This window comes from Aptenodytes forsteri, unplaced genomic scaffold, assembly GCF_000699145.1.
Source record: "Aptenodytes forsteri isolate BGI_AS27 unplaced genomic scaffold, ASM69914v1 Scaffold15, whole genome shotgun sequence".
In the NCBI taxonomy this organism is placed as follows: Eukaryota; Metazoa; Chordata; class Aves; order Sphenisciformes; family Spheniscidae; genus Aptenodytes; species Aptenodytes forsteri.
In genome coordinates, this window is record NW_008795129.1 from 26,391,697 (window position 1) to 26,406,748 (window position 15,052).

General features: G+C 38.4%; 1 long non-coding RNA gene across 1 annotated transcript; it reads right to left on the reverse strand.

Annotated features, from left to right (window-relative positions):
- Window positions 1-1,083: 1,083 nt before the first annotated feature.
- On the reverse strand, window positions 1,084-10,824 carry LOC103897795. The gene is made up of 4 exons (XR_657514.1): window positions 10,690-10,824; window positions 10,496-10,561; window positions 6,193-6,301; window positions 1,084-6,015 (listed from the first exon to the last, which is right to left on the reverse strand). It is a non-coding gene; the product is annotated as an uncharacterized LOC103897795 (long non-coding RNA).
- Between the last annotated feature and the right edge of the window lie 4,228 nt (window positions 10,825-15,052).

Sequence of the window (15,052 nt, forward strand, 5' to 3'; positions counted from 1 at the left end):
AAGGCAGGCAGTCAAAACCTGTTTTCTCCAGAAAGGAATAAATGCAAGCAAGCAATTAAGTTAATGTGTATTTATTTATCAAACAAGTTTGGGGTTTTTTGTTTTTTTTTTTTTTTTTTTTAAGATTTTTGCAGAAATGGCAAGTTAAGGTAAGGGCTTTAAAGGGCAGTGTGCACCCTGTATGTGGTTTAACATCTGCATTAAGACTGGCAGCTCCTCAGGAAGGCGTCATGCAGATGATTGCCCTGTACCTGGGCTCCTCATCAAGCCTTGTGACAACAGGCCTTCGTGGCACAAGGCAATGGACTCTCTTTTGGGATAGGAAGAGGTGAACGACCACGCTTACGTGCACACCAGCAAGCAGTCGGATCCAGCAGGTGAGCAGTCCATCGCAGCAGCTCCTGTTAAGGCCCCTACACCTACGCCATACATACTTTGGAGGTTTTACGTTGGACTAAACTCGGTCTGCTGCACTGAGCGGAAGCTGTCCAAAGGAGCAGCCCTTGGTTCAGACTCCCATGGGGAGAACCTGATGTGCAGCTGGAGTGCAGGTCCCAGGGCAGACTCATTTTGAAGGAAGCCGTTCCCTGTGCACTGAAACTGCGGTACCAACTGCAGCAAGTGGCAATGGTCGGGGGATTTGCTTCAAAACCACACTGCTATGAAGCAAAATGATAACCTAAAAAAAGCAATAGTCTAAGGAGATCACAGTTTAGATTCATGAAGGTATCCAGACACCTACATTTCTACTGAAATCCACAGGAACGTAGGTCTGATCCTCAGGTGTTCCAAGTAGGTGAGGAAAAACAAAATCTGGAGACACAGATGGAGAGGGATCAGTTGAAAAATATTAATGTTTAACTCTCTATTAAGGCAAACCTGCAGAGGAATTACTTTGTTTCAAAATATTGATTCTGCATATCATTCATACATCTGGCCCATGAGGGGGAAACACTGTGTGGGCTACACCACACAAATGAAACTGTAATATAAACTGCGAACAGTTTTTATTTACCTTTATACCTCAGTGTCTGCAGAATGCAATTCAATTATGAATGGAATAACAAAACCAGTCAATTTCATACTGTAGCCAAAGTGGTGTTTAATGCTTCTGCTTTTGTAAGTAACAATTTACAAAATACAAAGTTAAAAATATTAGATTATATCATCTCAACCTGAATTAAAAACAGACCATATGCCTCTTTTAGTATATACATGTAAATAAAGTATCACTCAGGTTATTTTGTGTACAAACCACGGTATTAGGAAATATAAAGAGTATATAATTTTATAAATATAACAAAATTTCACAGTTATACAAGGTGAAGAAAAGTCTTACAAAAATAATTTTGTGGTTCTACTGCAGATTTGACACAAATCTGCTTTAAAGAAATATTCACCTCTCCCAGCCTGCATGGCATTCATCTGTACCTATTACAGCAGCTTCATGATTCTGACTGACAAATCCTGAAACAAATTACACAGTACAGCTATTAGAAAAAATACCACGATTATAAACCTTCAATACATTAGACTATTAAACTACAATTTGTTTCCATACTGGCTGATTTATAAATGCATTCCCTACCCCATTAGAAAGCACAGAATAAGGAATCACTTCCTAGCCAAAAGATTCACTTTAAAGTTTATCCAGAAGTGTATGCATTCTCATTTGTGAAAAAATCAGAAACGATGATGTTTCTAACAGCTAAACATGTTTCTAGTCAGCTGGAGAGGCCAGTTAACACTTTAGAAGGAGTAAGACCAGCAGGTGCTCTTGCCAGGACCAAGGGAAGCAGACACAGCGACATGCAGCAGGTGCTGCTTTGCCCCGTGAAGCGATGAATGCTTGGACGTAAACGCCGGCTCACAAAGTGAGCAACACCGGTTATTTCATTTTGGGATACTTTACACAGAATATAACCGAAATGTACATCTATCCAGAATACTTTATTTATCAGCAGTAGCATTCCCAGAGACATAAGTAAAAATCTGTCCAAGTTTTTGTTAGGACTTATGGCCTCCTGCAACAAGGAAGAATCTAGAACACTAGTAAAAAGGTACAGCGCAACTACCCTTCTGCCTCCTGCCTTGAACTGCAACTCCTAGAGGTTTCTTAATTTTATTTTTTTTTGTATTGTAAGCCAACTCAAGAAAAACAGAAAGGAGGGAGCTGCTATTTTTGACAAATACTAGGAAGAGTATCCTAACACTGCACAAATGAAGTATGAGTATACACACACACTTGAATTCTAGTCATACAGGAACTGCTTCTTAAATATTGAAGATACCAATGCTTAATAAAAAGAGCAAAGTCAAGTTTAACATTCTCCTGATAGCCAATACATTTTTTTATATCAACAAACAATAGCAAAGAAAAAAATACTATTGGAAACTACTGACATTTTCATAATTTCTGTGGTACTTGATGGTCAAGGCTTAGCTATAAGGCAAGAAATGATGCCCGCAACAAAACCTGATCTAAAATACTGGTTTTGTATTTGCAAAAAGTCTTTCCATTCAATACGTGTCCTGTTTTTTGGACTCTTCCCATGCGTCTGCCTGCTACTAGTCACTAGAGCATACAGGATATTGAACTAGGTGTTCCCATTTGACCCGGGCTGGTGCTTTTGCAGTTAAGTAACTAGGAAAGATTATCCTGGACACTGAAATGTTAGGGATGCAAAAATTAAAACACTGATCAACTCTGAAGAAATAGAAAGATACAGACGGGTTTGCATAGAAATCTTTGCTAGGGAAGAAAGGCATCACATTTCTGTATCAAAAACTTTTTTTTAATACTCGCTTTTTCATTACAAATTGTGTTATGATGCAGCAGAGATGGTAACTGCCAAGTGTTTTTCATTTGTTTTCTATTCTGATGTATCATACTGACAGCAGTATAACTACGTGACAGTGGTAATTAGGATAGGCTGAAAATGAGGGGAGTTAACCTTCCGCTAGCTAATCTGTTTCTACACCCCTTTTTGGAGTTCATTTTCAAAACAGATGAAATTGGTAGGGGAACGGGGGGGTGGGGTGGGGGTATTTAAATATTATTATAGAATTGATCTGACACATCCTGTATTGTGTTCCTAGAGAATGCAAAAGGCTATAGTTAAAAACAAACAAAAAGAACCCTACTTGTGACCATTTTACTCAAGTTTAGTTTCTACAGCATAGCATTGAGATGTTCAAAATGTACATGTGAATAACATAACTACTCATCAGTTAGACTAGATGTAAACTGCAGCATTACATTTTTAACAGTGTAAAGAAAATACAACAGGCCCATGTTCACACTGCAGGCTACAGAGTAAAAAAATGGGATAAAGTTCTCCTATTTTGTTCAGCTGTATAGATGCAGTAATCTCCAAGGACAGCCTTGAGAGCCAGGGTGGATAGTGTAATAAAATACCTGCACAGTGTAGAGTAACAATGGGAAGACCGATACGAAAAAATTACATTAAAATCGAACACTAGTATGACTTCATCAGCCTCTGTAATGCAGCCACAAACTATGACCAGTCCTGTGATTTATGTACGGTAAGATTTTACAAAAAACAAGTAATAGTTACTCTAAAAGGAGAAGAATTAAAAAGAACACGGCACAAAACCTGCGAGGACCATAAGGAAACCCAGTCGGTTCTCATTTTTACCATACTCCATACCAGATTAAAATACAATTCAGTTTAAAGCAAACAGAAGAAATACATGCACTGGCTTCTGTGAATGCTTAACATGATAAAATTTGAGTTATTTAAATGAAAAGCACCCTTTTGGTTTGATAATCCATAGACATATCCCCCGTGTTTTAAACATGATGGCATACTTCTTTGCTCCAACATATTCCAGCAGAAGACTGTTCCATTGTGGAGTCCAAGTCTACTTTTGATATTCTCTTCTTTGGATACCCTAAATTTTGACCATACGCTGTTCTACTAATCATTACTTGTCATACATTTTACTTGAAGAAAGATAACAGGTTTTGAGTCGTTTTGCAGTAACGAAACGTTCAGATACCTTTTAGGCTCTTACCTTCAAGCAGCTATTTCAACTTTTACAGCACAGGAACTGATGCTTAGCCATGGTTTTTTTGGCTGCTATTATCACCAGGATTTTTAAAAAACAGGGGTTGGAAAATGTAAAAATGAATTGCCCACAAAATATGATCTAGTTATCTTGGTAACAAATATGTAATTTCAGTCTTTAGAAAACATTTTGTATTATTATTTTGCACTAGTTGATAAACTCTGCTATTGGTATACGGGAATTTGCTCATCATACTACCGTTTCAAGTGAGGCTATGTTCCTTTCTAGCTTGGATAGATACCAGTGCTTGCATCAACCTGTATTGGGAGTGGGAGGATTCAAGATGAGTTTCAGATCTTCAAGATAACAGGGACAATACAATTTCTAAAACTGCTGTGCTTCTTGGAGATTTGATCTGTTGTATATAGTGTATACAGATATACAGTACAGATTGTACTGTTCTTGTGACTGAAGAAAATTTTGAAGCGTCTGAAAAATTTTGCACTTTGAAAATATTTATTTTCCATGTAACTAAAAATTATATTGGCTTGGAGGAAACTTCTTCTTTCCTAATCAAACAGTCTGTATGCTAATTTAGGGCAGCTCTGCTTTATAGACTTATTTCCTCATCTATTACTTAACTGAATTCAGTATTTATATGATACTCATGTATTTAGGAAGACTATCTCCTTAGTAACAGTCAACTCAGTGCTAGCTACAACTCCACACACAATATAGGAAGCAGTCTAGGAGTCTGAAAAACCTTTGTCTAAGGATTTTGCAGCCTGATAAACCCCACTGGGAAACTAACCTTTAAAAGCCTGTCACTAGATTTTTGCAACTTTGGAGCTACCATTTTAATTTAAACTGGCTACTGGCTGCTCTCAGAACAGGAGAGGCCAAATGCTGTCATGCCTGCCGTATCTGTTTTGGGTTGAACTCTGCCCAAAAGCTGAGTGGCAGCAGGGCACAGCTATAGCTCAGCAGTTCTCCAGACAGCGGAGATTGCTTTCTTTGTGAACTTTGGCAGGTCACAGCAATTTCCCTCCAATGCAGAGGGTTAACGTACTGCCATTCAGTTCCGAGCTTTCAGGACTCTTCTGCCTATCCCAGAGCAGCCACTGAAGTGTCACACCCAAATAGCACAACTCGGCTATCTTAGTCTAAAAATTTGCATGTGTTTAAAAATTATATAGTCCTATATACTGGCAAAATGTAGATGAAATTATTTGTGACAAGCCAGTAAAATCATGTTGGATGACAAGTTTAAGACTTTTTAAACAGATTTCTTCTAATATCACAATAACTGGAAAGACAGAGTCAGGGAGTGACAGATGGTATCTTAACAACTTTGTGAGAACTCCACAGAGCTGAATTACTATTCATCTTCGCTTTATGGAGGGTTGTTCAAGTAATACTGCTTTTTCTATTAGGTATTTACCTGCCACATTCACGAACTCTGCTTGTTATAAACAAACAAGAAGTTTAGCATGTAAGATACCTGAATTGGATGCATATTTTGGATTTAAACGTAAGTTTCAATAGGATTTTTACTGGCCTTCACAGCTGAATAGCCATCTAAAAAAGCAGACATTTCTGTCCTCCCATTTCTGCTGCATATACAGAGCTGAGCTAAAACTGCAGGCCCTGTACCCATGTAAATGCAAGGGCCGCTTTCCAAGAGAAAGTGAAAGAGAGAAAAGTGCCCAAGAGAGACAGAAAAATCTCTTGTATCAACATGACCTTTGGCCTAGTCCCAGGTGAAGACTGGGCCAAAGGCCAGATCAACTTAACTACTCTAAAACATTAAATCAACTTTTTTTTTTTTTAACATATACTGAGCTACCTTAAAAGCAGAAGCATTTTTTCAAGTGTAAAAACAATGATATCCATAATTGTGCACTGAAAGAGTAACACATACAGCAAACTGCTATATGCTGAATACCACACACAAATCCACGCCATGAGTGAATGTACAGATACCTTAAATCAACTTTTTTTTTTTTAACATATACTGAGCTACCTTAAAAGCAGAAGCATTTTTTCAAGTGTAAAAACAATGATATCCATAATTGTGCACTGAAAGAGTAACACATACAGCAAACTGCTATATGCTGAATACCACACACAAATCCACGCCATGAGTGAATGTACAGATACCCAGCTGTACAGGGTTCACAGGTGCATCTTTAGAATTTAAAAAGAAAAGCAGTGTTGCTGATCTGCCGTCTCTCAATTTCTAGAAGCCCAGGATATGACTGAAGTGCCCCTAAAATGACAAGATTTCATGTCACTAAAAATTATCTCATCAAATCCTGAAGTCTTTTTTTCAGTATATATTTTCAAACTTTACTTTAAAAGAAACTGACAGTTCCACTAACTGCATGACAAATGTTCCCTTTTATTCCTGAAGGACTAGTGGACAACTAAAAAGCCTGGACAGTAAAGGGAACGTTCAGTGTAATCTGTATAAGCAGCATGACTGAGTTACGATACTTGTTTTGCACATGAAGTTAAAATATACCCATACAGAATATAGACAATTTTACCATCATACTTCTATCTATAACACCAGATACCTTATTCTATGTAACCATTAAACATTTAAAGATTTTGAGCATAGAACAGAAATTTACTTTCTGGTTGGCAACTTATTTTAAACTCAAGTCTGCATTTGTTTGTATCACATTGTATTTGTTTAAAGAATGTATTCACAGTAATACTTTTAGAACAAAAAAAGTTTTATCTCTAGCTATCATGTAACACAGAAAAATCTCAAGAATGATGGTGGTGTTCTCCCTGCCCTGAAATCCTACCTAGCTTCCTTCTACTTAACACCACTTCTTCCTCTTCTTCTAAGTCCCTGCCTAAATAGTCCATAACACATTAGTCCAAAGAAAGCTTACAAAAAATGCAACTAAAGTAGTACTCTTTTCTCAAATTGTGGTTTAATCCACTTCTTATTCCTTCTGAAACATGTGGTAGTCATTAATTGTAGAAAAAGAGGTCTAAAAGTTGAAAGAGCAAACCTAATAGTGATAATGCCTTTAAATACATGTTGAAGTTCACAGCACTTACGGTAGTGACACAGAAATAAATGTGTTCAGGAAAGCTGATGTTAGTGAAGTTCCTCACATGGCTGATTAGCTCCATAAATATCAGGATTTCTTGATGCAAAATACAATCCTGATAAGACTACCCACAGCAGTGAAAAACTGTCTCAGCCCAATATGCTTTGTGTTTGACTTGTTCCAGTTAGGGTATTTTAATTTATTTGAATTTCCCTACCATCAGTAGAATAAAGCTTCTGATAGGATTTTAACATTATCGATCATGAAAAAAAATTACAACATCCTTTATCTTGCTACCTGTAGGCTCCTCCTTTCTGTTCATTTCAGCTGTTCTGAAGGACTTCCATAATGCATGTTAATCACTGTGACAGTCTCTGATTTCCCTGAAGTGAAATTTTAACTGTGAAGAAAGTTATCTGAGCTCTTACCAGCTTACTAGACATTATACTCTAAACATAAGCTTTTTATTATTTAAAAAATGAAAAAAGTTTACTACTATAATTCCTACCAAATTTATTGAAATATAACTGTATTACCTGTTATGTTACCGGACACAAATAACTGATTATCCAAAAAAGAACACAATTAACAAATCTATATGATCAGTTCATCATCCACAGGTAGCGGGGTTATAGACGAATCATGCTGTGAATGCAAGGACACTCACACAAGCCGGTTTATATCAGGGTGGATATGTTAGCTCAACATGACGTGAATTCAGCTATGCCGCAACACAATTCTGGCTGCTCTAGTCCTGTCTTTGTGTGGCAGTATGTCCAAACTAGCAAACTCTCCTAACAGGAACTGGGAGCCAAAGAGAGTCCCTCCTCTCTGCAAGAGCAAGCTATCAGTGCAAAAGCAGTCATATTTTTCTTTATCCAGATTGTTCCGGCCCCATGACTGAAATAATGGAGAACTGAATATATATGCTAACTTCATTATTCCATTACCAAACATTGTATATTACTCCTTGAACTCTAATTTATATTTGACATTTTGCAACACACATGGGCAAACTTTTCCCCCCACTACAGGGTACGTCACGGAAATCAGAATCATATTTAAAACCAGTCATATTTAAAATCACCCTGCTTTGGGCAAAGCGTTTTCCATTTCAACTCAACAATATGAGGCTAATTTAGCAACAAGTCTAGTGTGTAGCTCTACAAGGGCTCCAGATTTTTATAACACTACCTTGAGTTTCTATATTGAAAGCACAGAAGGACAGGCAAGTAGAAAATTTGTTTAGTTTTGAGATTCCAGTTCTCACTGAGTAAAGTTAGCAAGTTGTTTTCCTTTTTTCTTATAGCTGTAGCTGAAAAACATTTAAAAGTGAATAGAACAGGTCATCCATTATAACCAAACTTCAATACGTAAATGTTTGTGGAGGAGGTGAATGTTACCCCCTCAAGTTATCTGTTTTTTATCTCAAGTTCATTACTAGGCCATAGGAAAAGAAGTCAGGCTAATCTGACTTAAAATAGAAATGGTGTTATTTGGAATTACAGTATTTGTACTCATGTTACATAAAAGCAATCATAATTTTCCAAAATTAAGTGGTCACTGATATAGAAGAATTTTACAAACTCTGATGTTGTCACTGTAACTCTGGAATACAACAAAACTGACTTCCTAATGTGCCGATTTGGGTTTTAATCCCAAGATGTTCTTTTCTTTTTTGGGTTTTAATCCCTGAGATGTTCTCCATGCCCCCAAAGATGGTAACGCGTCTGGAAAGTTCAAACTTGGTAATCCACATAGGTGGTCATACTGGTTTCTATATTCCTAAAGTCAGCTCTGGATCTGGTTTCTATTTTATTTTTAAAGATGAGCAGAAATAAATTAACATAGAATCATAGAATAGTTTGGGTTGGAAGGGACCTCTAAAGGTCATCTAGTCCAGCCCCCCTGCCATAGGCAGGGACATCTTCAGCTAGATCAGGTTGCTCAGAGCCCCATCCAACCTGACCTGGAATGTTCCCAGGGATGGGGCATCCACCACCTCTCTGGGCAGCCTGCTCCAGTGTTTCACCACCCTCAGCATAAAAAATGTCTTCCTTCTATCTAGCCTAAATCTACCCTCTTTTAGTTTAAAACCATTCCCCCTTGTCCTGTCACAACAGACCCTGCTAAAAAGTCTGTCCCCATCTTTCTTATAAGCCCCCTTTAAGTACTGAAAGGCCACAATAAGGTCTCTCTGAAGCCTTCTCTTCTCCAGGCTGAAAAACCCCAACTCTCTCAGTCCATCTTCATAGGAAAGGTGTTCTCCTTCATAGCAGACATGGTAAATGTCTTTTCAGTCACAGCTGTTCACTTACGAAAGCATCCTCAGTCTCATAGCATTCAACAGAAACTTTGCCATTAATTCCATCAAATCAAAGATTTTGCTATAAACATTCAGCCTTTCTGAAGAAATGCATGGCATTCCCCCACACCTCTCCTCATTTTTGGCTCTCTAAGGAATCCTGTTTGATGGTTCAAAAGGATGCAGAGGATACAAACAAAAGTCAAGGGTAGCTCCCATACATTTAAGAAACTTCCTAAACTTTGGTTAGACAATTTGCATGAAAAATGAAACTGCAGGAATACCATAACCTCTTTCACTGTTACCAGCCATTATCCCTTGAGGATTTTGGCCCTCTATCCAGGGGAAAAAAGAGACAGTGGTTAAGATCACTGCCATCTGTTAGTGGGAGACTGTAGGGCTACTGCTGCAGTATTACGGCATACTATATGGTGCCAAATCATAGCTGTGACTACAGCCTACATAAATAAAAAAAAATACAGGTTTTAACCAGCTTAATTTGGACACCAAAAGGAGCCTATTTGAATCAGCTCAGAAGTCAGCACTATTCAGCTGTCCAAATACTTGCACTGTTTTTCAGAAAAGTCAAATTGTCTGTGCCGAGCTCTGATCGCTACTGGTTTTTTAGCTAGCTCATTTAAAACTAGCTCTGGTATGTCTACAGTGTAATATTTTCAGGCTATGTCTAGTCTTTGGAAAGGAAGTATCCAATTAGAAGGAAAAACAGGAGATAGAATGGGATTCCTGAATATTTTATTATGATCCAGTAAATCAATGAAGATATAAAAATGGGGTAGAGGAAGTTGTGTGTTACTGTTTGCTTTAGTTACTTCCTAAACTCTGCTTTTTGGAGTGAATTTGAAAAATGTGTTCACAGTCTCCATATTTTCCAACTGCTGCTGGAAACATATTAGTTTGTGCTCTGCTGGCGTACCTCAGAAATGCTAAATCAATCTGCCTTCTTTTATTTACATGCTTTATTCCTGAGAAATGTAATTGCGGTTTTTATTAACTTTATGTTTTATGGATCTAATACTTAAGAACAAGTCTATCTTTTATGTCACAGAAAGAAGGTTAATGTACTTACAGATTCTCCAGCAATACATCTTGGGCAAGGCTGGGCAGTACCTCTGCTTCCATGGTTTTCAAAAATCTAATGAACAAAAACATATACGAAACCATAAAAAAAAAAGGGGGGGAGCATTATTTGCAATGTTATTATAAAATGTATTTTAAAGGTGTTCTTCTAAAAAATAGATGTTATTGACAGTGTAAACTTACCACTGAATTTTGCTTTGTCTTTGTAGTCCAAGGACCACAGTCAGGGGAGATTTTCTGTTTAGAATCCAGCTCCATGGCACAATCAATGAGGCGAGCATCAGCCTCATTTGGAATGGTTTCTAATGGCTTGCATGCTCGCTTCTGAAAGAATCAAAAGCAGTATTTACATACCTTCACAAGGCATAGGCCATTGAATAGAAGTTTTCAGGGTTTTATTGTTTATGACTGATAAGGATCTTGCATTCATTTGGAAGAACATAATTTAGTAACGGACTACCAGACACTAGGCCAGAACACCAAAATTTTGTATTTAACACCACATCTCATGCTGGATGAGCAGGGAAATCTGCAGATCTCCCTAAATGTCTCTGTGCCTCAGTTTCACAAACTGGGGATAAAATGCCACTGGGAAAAGAGCATACTTCACCCTCCATTAGCATATAATTTAGGATGGCATTTATCAAAGGAGCGGATCAGTGGAAGTTGTGTGAAATGACTAATTACATCAAGGAAACGGAAGGAAAACCCTGAAGCCAAGTCAGACAGCTATGAAGACATATTTTGTAATGATTTTTGTATCTTTCTCTGAATACCATCACCTTTTTACAGCTTTCCATTGCTATATAACCAATTAACTTCCCACTCTTGAAGCTCTAACCTGAGCTATTATCTAGTACTGAATGACACTTGGATGTCCTGCAAATCAAAGACACTCCACCTCCAGAGAAAGGGCTGGCCTAACCAGGGATGTCTTTTTCACAGTGCTTAGCAACCCAATGCAAGATCAGAGGTCCCCAGAAATACTGCTTTACTACTCCGTGAGAACCAGGTTAGGAACTGGTAAGGTTAAGATGCAAGTCTGTGGAAGACACTGATTGGAAACCTTAAGAAGAGTATCCTTGGCCTGTGACTGCTATCCCATGCAATGGGAGGACTACCTTAAATCCCAGGGGCTCCTTGAAATTGTAACAGCAAATTAACAGAATAATGGGAAATTTCAAAACTGACACAGACTTTTCAGGGTCTGACTCTGAATTCCAGAGAGATACACAAACTTTTGAAATTTTTTTCTGATGCCTTTCTGAACAAACTTTGTTTAAGGAATAACAATATTCAATCTCTTTCACAAGCATATGATTTCACAGGCAGAAGATGTGTTGCCACAGAACTAACAGACTACTGAAGCACGGAAACTAAATTTAAAATTTGAATATGTTATGCAAAAATAAGATGGATCAATACAACAGGAACCTCAGCGGAAAACAGTTGAAACGAGAACACTATCAAGGAATACAGGATATTTGGATGGAAAGTAAATCAAAAAGTGAAATATGTATTGTACTAAGAAAGTGAATAATATAATAACAAAAAGTCTGAGAAAGTCCTTTAAAGATAGACTGCCTTCCACTGGGAAAACATTCTCTCCCCTTTGTTGCTGCAGAACTCGTCCTTTATTAAAAGGTACAGCATAGCGGTACAGCAGCGTAAGTAGTAAGAAGTGTGAGATGAAGGAGAAAAGGAAAAAAAATTATTTACTGCCATACATCAGAAGAAATTTGGCTTATTAAAAATAAATTCAAGGTACTGGGTTTTTTTTGGGGGGGTGGAGTAAGATACTTAGCATCAGTGACAGGAATTCAGCATACAGAGTAGATGGCTGACAAACTTCTCATACCAGTGCCAAGACAATTTGTGGAAGTTTCTAGCAGAGGCTAGCTTCAGGGAAGACTTCACTCTCTGGAATTCTCTCTCTTAGGAAAGAAACAATCAATACATCAATCCTGCCTGCGCACAGAGCACACTTAGTGAAGGATTCAAAGAGCCTGTGATTAGTAAGGATCAATGAGCTAGCTACTCAAAAGGCAAGCAAGGATTTCATCAGAATGACTACTTTTGTTAGGGAATGATCATGCTACATCCAGCTTGGAAAAGTAGTTTAAGGCAAGCAATAGCAAATCACACACTGTCCTACACCAGGCAGAAAACAGGTCTCTCTGCAGAGAAGATATTCTGTAACTTTCTTTTCCAGCTGGAAAGTCCTGGAAAACACACATGCATTTTCACTGATGCTGAGAGGATGAAGGCCTCACAGACGTTGCTTTTCATGAACAGTGAAACTAAACTGGTGCAAAAACTAGCTACATCGAAATAACTAACCTAAATGCAACGGAATATATTTAAGAAAGACTACCACTAGCCTTTTTATTTTTTTTTTTTAGTTTAGCTGTAAGATTTGAAAGATCTCCTATAAATTTAATATGTTCATCACAAGCAATTTCTGCTTTGTTTACCACATTTTTAAAAGCCAGGCTAGCTTCTGTTTCGTGTTTCATAAACAGCTGTCCTATAGGTATAAAACAGGTTTCCATCCAGCCCAGCTTTACTTATTTTAGCTCTACTGGATACCTTTGTGGAAAGGACAATGGTGGCCATGTGTAGATGCTCCGCATTATTAGGGCCCAGCTCCCTACTGAAAGAGGTGCAGATGGCTCAGTTTGGGAAAGTAGAAGGAATGTGAGGTCCATGCAGGTCCTTGTTCTGGGAAACTTTGCTCACAGTCCAGTCCAAACCAGAACACACCATGTGATTCGCTGTAGCCTAGAAAAATCTATTATTCTTTACTGGCCTCTAAATCCAAATGCCTTAAAACGAGTAAACATCAATGAGCTCCATCCTAAAGCAAGTTTCTGAAATACATGCAAATAACTATGTGAACGTACAAAAGGAAATCATATGTACATACATATAACATACAGTAGGAGCTGAAGGAGAGCTGAAAAAAATGTAGGGAATCTTCCCCAGCTACAACAGCCACTAGCACAGGACACTGCATGATAGCAGCATCAAATAAGAGGATGGCTATGACTTCAAAATAGTTGTCTCCCCAAACCCAGGGATCAGTCTGGCCCTGTTTGCTTCAGTTAGTAGAGCTGAGTTTGGAGCTCCCCTCCCTGAGCGGCGGATTCGGCGACAACATCTCTGCAAAGGTCGGCTACAGCGTTCATAATGACTTCAAGCCCCAGTACTGGCAATGGCTTAAAACCTGAAGAGGGCAGAATCCCAAGAAGAGTGACAAATGTTCTGATATTAGACCTAAAATGTGCAAAACTCTGTACAGCATCACAGCTGTACGAGTTACACAGTAAAGCACCTTGTCTGCATTGTCACTAGGGCTCATGCTGTTAGCTAAAAGCCAAAATAGAATATAGTTGTCAATCATTTGGCTAAAAAATCCCCGCACCACAGTGAGCAGGTACTAGAAGATGGAGAGCACAATTTCATTAGTATGCATCACCTCAACAGTCATAAAGGTTAAGGGTAGGTGTTTCACCTCATGTTTGTGATCGAGCATGTGACTGCAGCAGCTCAACTGTTCACTTGAGCTCATTAAGCTGTGATGACTCAGTTGTAATCTGGACCGTAACAACCGCTGTTATAGAAAGAAAACAATCTCTAATGTCTTGTCTAGGCTACTTTACATAGAAAATGTTCTGAACTGTAATAAGGAAAGTTCTCTTTTAAAACTACCTTGCAGAGCTTGACTCATGTATTTTGCTATCTACAGAGGTGGCAACAGCAATTCTGAGTTGCTCTCTGTCATAGAAGTTTCAGAAGAATTTTATCTGGTCTCCAGACAACTGGTTCATTAATGCCTTTGTCAGTGGACAAACTGCAATTCACGAACAAGAAGAAAGCTATTATTTGCCTCTCTAACCTCAAAACCAGGAAAGAAGCAATTTCTCCTATGTAACCTTGTCAGTCACAGTCAGAAAGTTCACTGAACAGATGTTCCTCTTCCTCTCCGAGAATGGTATTCCTCTGATAAATGAGACTAGCTCCTAACTACTCAAGTTTTTGCTCAAGTCACACATGAACAGGGATGATGAAGTAACAGTGGGGAGAGTGTGATCATGAGGGTTAAGTTTTGCTTGGAACTCCTGTTAACTTCTGCAAAGTTAACAGCTTGGCACTTATTAGGAAGAAAGATGCTTACAAGGTGGTAGATGACAGACACCTTTTCGGAATGAATCCAATTTGAGAAATACACACACACAAGCTTAGCTGAAATGGAAAGCTATTCCAGAAGCGCAACATATAAATGCTAAACACACCATTCTTGTGAGGCTCATCCTGGAGCCAGGACAGCAGAAAATGGACAGCATTAACAATGCCACCTGGTAAAGCGGGTATCAGTCAAAAAAAAAAAGCAAAACCAAAAAGCTTGTTTAATGAAATTCTACTTAAAATTATGAGAGTGTGCGTGCAGACTCCCTGTCTCCAGGCAGACCAAAAGCTCGATGGCGCTTACACAGCACTAACTTCGAACAGCGGTACCAGCCCGCGGATGGCCGCACTCCGTCCG